The 10,798-nt window shown below is 44.8% G+C and overlaps 1 pseudogene; it reads right to left on the minus strand.

Moving 5' to 3' along the window:
• Positions 1-1,239: 1,239 nt before the first annotated feature.
• Positions 1,240-3,142, minus strand: LOC105733997 (proline-rich nuclear receptor coactivator 1-like; annotated as a pseudogene).
• Between the last annotated feature and the right edge of the window lie 7,656 nt (positions 3,143-10,798).

A 10,798-nucleotide genomic window follows, 5' to 3' on the forward strand; every position in this document is an offset into this window, starting at 1 on the left:
TAAGCCACTGCGCCTGGCTCAGGTATACCGCCCTAATCAAAACGATATTTGGAAGTTTTTCTTCTTCTTCTTCAACAACTATGTTAGATATCTTGAAATTTTGTTTTGTTTTGAGACAGAGTCTGTTGCCTGGACTGGAGTGCAGTGGTGAGATCTCGGCTCACTGCAACCTCCACCTCCCAGATTCAAGCGATTCTCCTGCCTCAGCCTCCTGAGTAGCTGGGACTACAGGCACATGTCATCATGCCCGGCTAATTTTTTTTTTTTTTTAGTAGAAACGGAGTTTCACCATGTTGGTCAGGCTGGTTTCCAACTGCTGATGTTGTGATCCATCTGCCTTGGCCTCCCAAAGTTCTGGGATTACAAGCATGAGCCACCGCGTCCAGCAAGTTTTTTTTTTCTTTTTCTTTTTTGAGATGGAGTTTGGCTCTTGTTGCCCAGGCTGGAATGCAATGTCCAGATTTTGGCTCACCGCAACCTCTGCCTCCTGGTAACTGGGAGTACAGGTGCCCGCCACCATGCACAGCTGATTTTTGTATTTTTAGTAGAGATGGGGCTTCACTATGTTGACCAGGCTGGTATCGAACTCCTGACCTCATCATCCACCTGCATCGACCTCCTAAAGTGCTGGGATTGCAGGTGTGAGCCACCTTCCTGGCAAGGTTTTTCTTTTTTTAATGCAGATTTTTTTTTTTTTTTTTTTTTTTTTTAAGATGAAGTCCTGCTCTGTTGCCCAGGCTGGAGTGCAGTGGCGAGATCTCGGCTCACTGAAACCTCAGCCTCTTGGATTCAAATGATTCTTTTGCCTCAGCCTCCCGAGTAGCTGGGATTACAGGCACATGCCACCATTCCCGGCTAATTTTTTTGTATTTTCAGTAGAAATGGGGTTTGCCATGTTGGCCAGGGTGGTCTTGAACTGACCTGAGGTGATCCATCCACCTGGGCCTCCCAAAGTGCTGGGATTACAGGCATGAACCACGGCACCTGGTCTTTACATGCAGATTCTAAGAAATCATAATTACTAAATACAAAATCAAAATCCCTGAGTTTCAGGGCCCAAGAACATGAATTTCTTACAAGTACCCAAACAATGCTTATGCACAGTAAAATCAGAATCAAAAGCATGTTGAAAAAATTTTAAATTCATTTTCATGAGACCACAAAGTCTACTGAAATTGGCCGGGAGTGGTGGTTCATGCCTGTAATCCCAGCTCTTTGGGAGGCCAGTGTGGGAGGATTTTTGAGTCAAAGAGGCTGGGAAACATGGCAAGACCTTCATCTCTATTTAGAAAAAAAAATTTTTTTGAGATAAAGTTTTGCTCTTGTTGCCCAAGCCGGAGTGCAATGGTGTTATCTTGGCTCAATGCAACCCCCACCTCCCAGGTTCAAGCACTTCTCCTACCTTAGCCTCCTGAGTAGCTCAGATTACAGGTGCACACCACCACACCCACCTAATTTATTGTATTTTTAGTAGAAAGAGGGTTTCACTATATTAGTCAGTTGGTCTTGAACTCCTGACTTCAGGTGATCTACCCATCTTGGCCTCCCAAAGTGCTGGAATTATCGGCATGAGCCACAGTAACCATACCCAGACTTTTTTTTTTTAAGGGGGGCCAAATTATTATTATTTTAAAATTTGATTACAACCAATTTCATTGGCATTAAAATTAGAGGCATTAAGCTGGAATGGATATATACCAAAAACCAGAAAATGAGTTTGGCAAAAATGGGAATAGGATTTTTCCAGTAATTTCAGATTAGAAATCAACTTAGAGCAACAAACCCCATGCTTACATTGATTGTGCCACAGATTTAAACTCCAGTAGTGCATTAGCAAACTGTTCACATTTAGATCTTCACCTTGAGATTTGACAGCTGTTTCTTGAAAAAAATCTCAGTATCTTGTGCAAATAAATCAGTCTCCCTGTGCCTTAGCACACACTTAAAATTTCTCCATCGTGTATGTACAAAACACCTGCAATGTGGGCAGGGCAAAATACATACTTTCATAACAAAACTATAATACACCTCTCAAATACTAACAGTATACACATAATAAATGGCACACAGTATTTACAAAATATAAAATATAATACAAGCTGTTTGTGATTTTTCAAACTCATCTTTTGCACTTGTATGCTGCAACAAGGCAAATTTCCATTTCTATCAATTTTCTTAAGAGTCCAGGGATATGGGAAAACTTATGTTTTACACAGATACTGAAACTGAAATCTAAGATTGAACTTTCAGGAGCGTTTTTAAGTGTACCGCCATCAGCTCCATGTTTTGGTTGGAATTTTCAACAGTCTTCCCATCCAGTGACTAGGAGGCTTTGGAAGAATACTAGGAGAAGGTGAATCACTAAACTTTGCCCCAGCGTAATTTTCCTTTTGGCTAACTTCAGTTAGAAATGCTGATTTCTTCAAATGTGTATTTTTAATGTTCTTGGTATTTTTAAAATACTTTTTTTCCTGCTTCTGAATTCTGTCAGATGAAACAGAATCCTGCCAAAAGCTGTTTTGTTTCTTTTTGCAGAGGTGATCTTGGTTAGTGGCAAATTATATTTTCTTTTCTGTTTATCTTTGGTTTATCATACAAGTGTATACCATGAACAAGCTGGCCGTGGGCAAGGGCAATTTTCTCCAATTTTCCCATCTTTGATTTTAAAATCTCTTTCCTGAGCGGGGTTTTGTCGGGCGCCGAGGGCCTCAGCGGGACAAGGTCGGGGCTGGCTCCTTCCGTGAGGGTTGCGGCTGCACGACTCGGGACGAAGACAGCGGCCGGTGCTGCTGGTACTGGTGGAAGCGGCTGGGCAGCTGCCCTGCAGGGCTGGCCCGCACCTTCTTCTTTCGCCGCTTCTTCGGCGCTGCCCGAGGGCTGCCTCCAGCCGCGGGAAGGCTGCGGTTGGGCAGAGATGCTGGAGCGCGAGGCTGAGGGGTCAGATACGGGCCATCTCCCCCTAGGAAGTGAGGGAGGAAAAAGGTTGGGGGCAGTGCCGGGGATCTGGGATCCGGGGTAAAGGTGGCGGAGCCGTGGTCACCATGGGTAGGGCCCCGAAGTAACCGCGGGAGGAAAATCCAAGCGGCGCCAGGCGGCCACCCAGGACGAGCGGCTCCCGCTGCGGGACGGAGTCGACGGTCATAGCGCTAGGAAGCTTGTCGCTCAGCAACGAGGAGACAAGGAGAAGGTGAAGCCTGTGACGACAGGGTAGCGGATACGGATGCTGCTAGGAGAGCCCGAGAGGATCGCGGAACATGACTCGGGCGGTGGCGGCACAGCAACAAATCTTTTTTTGAGATGACGTTTCACTTCTGTTCCCAGGCTGGAATGCAGTCGTGTGATCTCGGCTAACTGCAACCTCTGCCTCCTGAGTAGCTGGGATTACAGGTTCAAGCTGTTCTCTTGTCTCAGCCTCCCAAGTAGCTGGGATTACAGGCACGCACCACCATGCCCAGCTAATTTTTGTACTTTTACTAGAGACAGGGTTTCACCATGTTGGCCAGGCTGGTCTCGAACTCCTGACCTCATGATCCACCCACCTCAGCCTCCCAAAGTGCTGGGATTACAGGTGTGAGCCACCTTGTCAGGCCGAAACTAATTTTTGTGCACTATACTAACTCAACCTATTATAATCTTAAACAAAAAAATTACTCAAAATGAAGGTACCACCATCTTTGGAAAATGGAAACTCTCATTGGGGCTTTGTTTTTTTGGTTTTTTTTTTTTTTTTGAAATGGAGTCTCCCTCTCTTGCCCAGGCTGGAGTGTAATGCAAGCAATTCTCTGCCTCAGCCTCCCGAGTAGCTGGGATTACAGACAGCTGCCACCACGCCCAGCTCATTTTTGTATTTTTAGTAGAGACGGTGTTTCACCATCTTGGCCAGTCTGATCTCCAGCTCCTGACCTCATGATCCACCCACCTCATCCTCCCAAAGTGCTGGGGTTACAGGCATGAGCCACCGTGTGTGGTCTTTTTTTTTTTTTTTTTTTTTTTTTTGTGACAGCTTCTCGCTCTGTCACTCAGTCTGGTGCACAGTGGCTGGATCTTGGCTCACTGCAACCTCTGTCTCCTGGGCTTCAAGCTATTCTCCTGCCTCAGCCTCCCAAGTAGCTGGGATTATAGGTGCCTGCCACCACACCCAGCTCATTTTGTTTTTGTACAATTTGCTGTTGGCCCACTTTACACATTCCTCTAGAATTGGACATTTCTCCAAGAAGCCTTGGTTACTTTTAGCAAGGAATGATATTTACAAATCAAACCTGATCACTGGTGTTGCTATGATTAAAGGCAGTTGCAGATATTGGCTTTATGTGCAGAAAATTGAAAAGCCAGAAAAATCTCAGAAGTCTCTGTGACTTCGCCTCACATATTATCCAAAATTAATGTAAGCCCATGGTTAAACTAACAATTTGGCAAGGCAAATGAGATCATCACAATTTATCTCCCACAGCTGGGTATAGTGGCACACATCTATAATCCCAGTATTTTGAGGCACCAAGGTAGAAGGATCACTTGAGGCCAAGAGTGTAAGACCAGCTTGGTCAACATAGTAAGATTCCATGTCTACAGAAAAGTTTTAAAAATTAGCCAGGTGTGGCTGGGTGCGGTGGCTCATGGCTGTAATCCCAGCACTCTGGGAGGCCGAGGTGGGTGGATCACCTGAGGTCTGGAGTTCAAGACCAGCCTGACCAACATGGTGAAACCTCATCTTTACCAAAAAAAATAAATAAAATTAGCCAGGTGTGACGGTGCGTGGCTTTGGTCCTAGCCAGTCAAGAGGCTGAGAGAAGAGGATTGCCTGAGCCTGGAGTTTAAGGTTGCAGTGAGTTATGATTGTACCACTGCACTCCAGCCTGGGTGACAGAGAGAGATCCTGTCTCTTAAAAAATAATAGCCAACTTTAGTTTAGATCACATATTATTAGTTAGAAAAACAGGCCCCGTGCGGTGGCTCTTGCCTGTGATCCCAGCACTTTGGGAGGCCAAGATGGGTGGATCATGAGGTCAAGCCTGGCCAACATGGCAAAACCCCATCTCTACCCAAAAATACAAAAATTAGCTGGGTATGGTGGTACACACCTGTAGTCCCAGCTATTTGGGAGGTTTGGTCAGCAGAATCACTTGAACCCAGGAGGCAGAGGCTACAATCAGCTGAGATTGCACCACTGCACTCCAGGCTGGTTTTGAACTCCTGACCTTCCAAAATTCTTGGGATTACAGGTGTGAGCCACCGTGCCCTGCAAGTTGTTTTTTTTTTTTTTTTCAGATGGAGTTTTGCCCTTGTTTAGCGGGGTGCAATGGTGGCCACCTGTAATGCCAGCTACTTGGGAGGCTGAGGCAGGAGAATCCCTTCAAGCTGAGAGGCAGAGGTTGCAGTGAGCTGAGATTGTACCACTACACTCAGCCTGGGCAACACAGCAAGATTTCGCTCAAAAACCAAAAAAAAAAAAAAAAAAAAGAGAGAGAAGAAAGACAAAAAGCCATATTAATGATTTATTTAAGACGGAGTTTCGCTCTTGTTACCCAGGCTGGAGTGCAATGGCGTGATCTCAGCTCACCACAACCTCCACCTACTGGTTTCAAGCAATTCTCCTGCCTCAGCCTCCCTAGTAGCTGAGACTACAGGCCCTGTGCCACCATGTCCAGCTAACTTTTGTATTTTTAGTAGAGACAGTGTTTCACCATGTTAGCAAGGATGGTGTTGATCTCTTGACCTCATGATCTGCCCACTTCGGCCTCCCAAAGTGCTGGGATTACAGGCATGAGCCACCACGCCTGGCCCTACCTCCAGTCTTTAGGAGTAGTTCGCAGTCCAACACTTGTGGGTGTGATATGAGCTAGCCATTTTAGGTTGAAAGCTTGATGTTGTAAAAATTACGTTGTAGAAATTCTGGATTCTGTTGTGTTCTTCTGGGGATTTTGTATTTTTGCTCTAGTAGGCATACACGCTATCCTCCCAGCAGCGTGCAACAGCTGATCTCTCTATCCTGATCTGTGGTTTCGTCTGCTGCTTTTTGTCCCGCAGACTTACCTGTGCCTGCAAAATTCGCTGGTCAGCCAGGAATCTTGGCAGAAAGTATGATCAGACTTTTAGGAATGACTTTCTCTGTGTTCCTCACCACCACGACCTTTTTAGTTGTTTTTGGTAGGATTCACTCCTAATTCCAAACTGCTCTGTTGGTGTTGGGCACTTCCAGCCATAAAATTTGAGATTTCTGCACAAGGCCCTGGGTGCATTACTCAGCACCACCACCGAAAGAAAAAAAGATTTCTGTTTTCTGTAGGCTATGGAGGAGTGAGGAATACATTCAGCTTTTAAATCATATTATTATTATTTTATTATTTTTATTTTTATTTTTTAGAGACAGGGTTTCACCATGTTGGTCAGGCTGCTCTCGAAATCCTGACCTCAGGTGATCTGCCTGCCTCAGCCTCCCAAAGTGCTGGGATTAAAGGCATCAGCCACCGTGCCCGGCCTAAATCATATTTTTTCTCATTGCTTTTTTTTTCATTTTACATTTACATGAACATTTAAATTTTATTTTGTTACTATTATTATTAGTAGTAGTAGTAGACAGGGTCTGGCTCTGTCACCCAGGCTGGAGTGCAGTTGTGTGATCATAGTTCACCCCAACCTGAAACTCCTGGGCTCAAGTTATCCTCCTGCCTCAGCCTCTCCAGTGGCTAGAATTACATGCACCACTACACTGATGTTTTATGAAATAATTTATTTATTTTGTAGAGACTGGTGTCTTGCTATGTTGTCCAGGCTGACCTCAAACTCTTGGCCTCAAGCTATTGTCCTGCCTTGACCTTCCAAAGAACTGGGATTATAGGCATGAGTGACATGGGCTGGTCCAAACTTAGTCTTTTCTTTTTTTCTTTTTCTTTCCCAGACTGGAGTACAGTGATGCTATCATAGTTTACTGCAGCCTCCAACTCCTGGGTTCAAGTGATCCTCCCACCTCAGCCTCCTGAGTAGCTGGGATTACAGGCATGCACCACCATGCCCAGCTAATTTTTTTTTTTTCTAGACTGTGTCTCCCACTGTCACCCAGGCTGGAGTGCAATGTGGTGATCTCGGCTCACTGCAACTTCTGTCTCTTGGGTATGAGTGATTTTCCTGCCTCAGCCTCACAAGTAGTTGGGATTACATGTATGTGCCACAACACCTGGCTAATTTTTGTATTTTTAATAGAGATGGGGTTTCACCTTGTTGACCAGGATGGTCTCTATCTCCTTACTTCGTGATCTGCCTACCTCGGCCTCCCAAAGTGCAGGGATTACAGGTGTGAGCCACCAAGTGTAGCCAATTTTTATATTTTTATTAGAGATGGAGTTTCTCCGTGTTACCCAGGCTGGTCTAGAACTTGGGGCACAAGTGATAAATCCACTTTGGTCTCTCAAAGTGCTGGGATTACAGGCAGAAGCCACTGTACCCGGCCTGACTATAGGATTTATGAAGCTTTGCCCTGTCTAAATTTATGGGTTTCTGCTCCTACCACGAAAGGTCCTACTCTTTCCCTGCTTTTCTCAGTGTTCCTACCTTTCAATAATAAGAAAACAATTTCCTGGGTGCAGTGGCTCACACCTGTAATTCCAGCACTTTGGGAGGCCGATGCAGATGGATCATTTGAGGCCAGGTGTTCAAGAGCAGCCTGGCCAATGTGGTGAAACCCCGTCTTTACAAAAATATGAAAAGTAGCAGGGCACGATGGTGGGTGCTTGTTATCCCAACAGCTTGGGGACTTAAGGCAGGAGAATTGCTTGATCACAGGAGGTGGAGGCTGCAGCGAGCAGAGATCACATCATTGCACTTCAGCCTGAGTGAGAAAGTGAGACTCCATCTCAAAAAAATTAAAAAATTTAAAAAAAAAAAAGAAAAAGGCTGGGCATGGTAGCTCATGGCTATAATCCCTGCAATTTGGGAGGCCGAGGTGGGTGGATCATCTGAGGTCAGGAGTTCGAGACCAGCCTGACAAACATGAAGAAACCCTGTCTCTATATAAAAAAAATTAAAATTAAAAAATTAAAAAGTAAATAAATAAATAAAATAAAAATCGAATGTGATCATCTTTTTCTTTTTTTTTGAAAAGCTTATTCCAGTAGTTGCTATTGCTTATATAAGATTTGTTTCTATCATTGTATTGTCAGCTTTCTACTTTGTATTGCTTTTTCTGTCTTCTCTTTCCAACTCCTTCTCTGCTTTTAAAGGTAGTTGGTTGTGTGGTGTGTGACTGTAATTCTAGCTACTCAAGAGGCTGAGGCAGGAGGATCACTTGAGTTTAGAATTCAAGTCCAGCCTTAGCAACATAGTGAGACCCCATCTCTTTTTTTATTATTTTATTTTTTGTTTTTTGTTTTCTTTTTTTAATTTAAAGATGCGGTTTCACCATGATGGCCAGGCTAGTCTTGAACTCCTGACCTCAGGTGATCCACCCAGCTCAGCCTCCCAAAGTGCTAGGATTACCGGCATGAGTCACCACACCCGGCCTATTTTTTATTTTCATGACCCGGAAATATTTATGAGACCCCATCTCTTAACAAGCAAACAAACAAAAAAAGCTGGTTGGTTTGTTTTTCTTTACATAGTCATTTTTTCCCCCATGTAAAATAGTTGGAATTTATCATTTCTAAGCCTTATTCATTTAATAGTGATTGAATTCAAGCGATTTTCCTGTCTCAACCTCCTAACTAGAATTATAGGTGCACACCACCATGACCAGTTAGTTTTTTTTTTTTTTAATTTTTTCCTTTTCAGCCACCCAGAAAACAATTTTTTTTTGAGACAGTATCTCCCTCTGTCACCCAGATTGAAGTGCAGAAATGCAATCTCAGCTCACTGCAACCTCCTTCTTCCAGGTTCAAATGATTCTCCTGCCTAAGCCTCCTGAGTATCTGAGATTACAGGTGCATGCCACTACGCCCAGCTAATTTTTTGTATTTTTTGTTTGTTTTCTTTCTTTTTTTTTTTTAAGTCGGAGTTTCGCTCTTGTTACCCAGGCTGGAGTGCAATGGCACGATCTCAGCTCACTGCGACCTCTCCCTCCTGAGTTCAAGCAATTCTCCTGCCTCAGCCTCCCGAGTAGCTGAGACTACAGGTGCACACCACAATGCCCAGCTAATTTTTTGTGTATTATTAGTAGTGATGGGGTTTCACCATGTTGACCAGGATGGTCTCGATCTCTTGACCTCATGATCCACCCGCCTCAGCCTCCCAAAGTGCTGGGATTATAGGCGTGAGCCACCGTGCCCAGCCTTGTTTGTTTTGATATGGAGTCTCACTCTGTCATCCGGGCTGGAGTGCAGTGTGTGATCTCAGCTCACTGCAACCTCCACCTCCTGGGTTCAAGCCATTCTCCTGTCTCAGCCTCTCGAGTAGCTGGGACAATAGGTGTATGCCACTGTGCCCGGCTAATTATTTATTGTATTTTAGTAGAGATGTGGTTTTGCCATGTTGGCCAGGTTGGTCTCAAACTCTTGACCTCAAGTGATTTGTCTGCTTTGGCCTCCGAAAATTCTGGGATTACAGATGTGAGCTACCAATCCTGGCCAACTTTTTTTTTTTTTAGATGGAGTTATTTTGAGATGGAGTTCTTGTTGCCCAGGCTGGAGTGCAATGGATCCATCTTGGCTCACTGCAACCTCCACCTCAAGGGTTCAAGCGATTCCCCTGCCTCAGCCTCCCTAGTAGCCAGGATTACAGGCATGTACCAGCATGCCTGGCTAATTTTGTATTTTTAGTAGAGACAGGGTTTCTCCATGTTGGTCAGGCTAGTCTCGAACTCCTGACGTCAGGTGATCCACCCACCCCAGCCTCCCAAAGTGTTGGAATTACAGGAGTGAGCCACCGCTCCCAGCCTAATTTTTTGTATTTTTAGTAGAGACGGGTTTTGCCATATTGGCCAGACTGGTCTGGTACTCCTGACCTCAGGTGATCCATCCACTTCTGTCTCCCAAAGTGCTGGGATTCCAAACAAGAGCTACTGCACCTCACCTCTTATTTCATAATTTTGACTACTTTGAACTCTGAGTGGAACTTGCATTCCTCCAGAAAAGATTGATGTTTGCTTCTCAGTTGTTTAGGACCTGTACTAACCTAGAACTGGTTTAAGTTGTATTTTCCATTTGTAGTTTTTTAGTCACACAGGTAGCATAAAATCAGAAAACAAAACTGCATGAGGACCAATGTGTAGCTAAGAATTCTTGGGCCAGGTACAGTGGCTCATGCCCATAATCCCAGCACTTTGGGAGGCTGAGGTGAGTGGATCACCTGTCAAGAGTTTGAGACCACCCTGGCCAACATGGTGAAACCCTGTCTCGACTAAAAATACAAAAATTAGCTGGGCTTGGTGGCCAGTGCCTGTAATCTCAGCTACTCCAGAAGCTGAGGCAGGAGAATTGCCTGGATTTTGGAGGCTGAGGTTGCAGTGAGCCAAGATTGAGCCATTGCACTACAGTGAGGCTGAGGGGGGCAGATCATGAGGTCAGGAGTTTGAGACCAGCCTGACCAAAATGGTGAAACCCCGTCTCTACTAAAAATACAAAAAAAAAGAAAAATTAGTCAGGCATGGTGTCACACACCTGTAATCCCAACTACTCAGGAGGCTGAGGCAGGAGAATTGCTTGAACCCTGAGGTGGAGGTTGCATGGGCCGAGATCACGCCACTGCACTCCAGTCTGGGTGACAGAGTGAGACACCATCTCAAAAAAAAAAGAAAAAAAGAATTCTTAGTGAGAATTTTTTTTTCCTCCTCTGTTCATCACCAAAGTCACAAAGCAAAAGAGGACTGCTGCCT

The sequence above is a fragment of the Aotus nancymaae genome, unplaced genomic scaffold (genome assembly GCF_030222135.1).
Source record: "Aotus nancymaae isolate 86718 unplaced genomic scaffold, 86718_ANA_hifiasm-v0.15.2.pri h1tg000022l_1, whole genome shotgun sequence".
Classification (NCBI taxonomy): Eukaryota; Metazoa; Chordata; class Mammalia; order Primates; family Aotidae; genus Aotus; species Aotus nancymaae.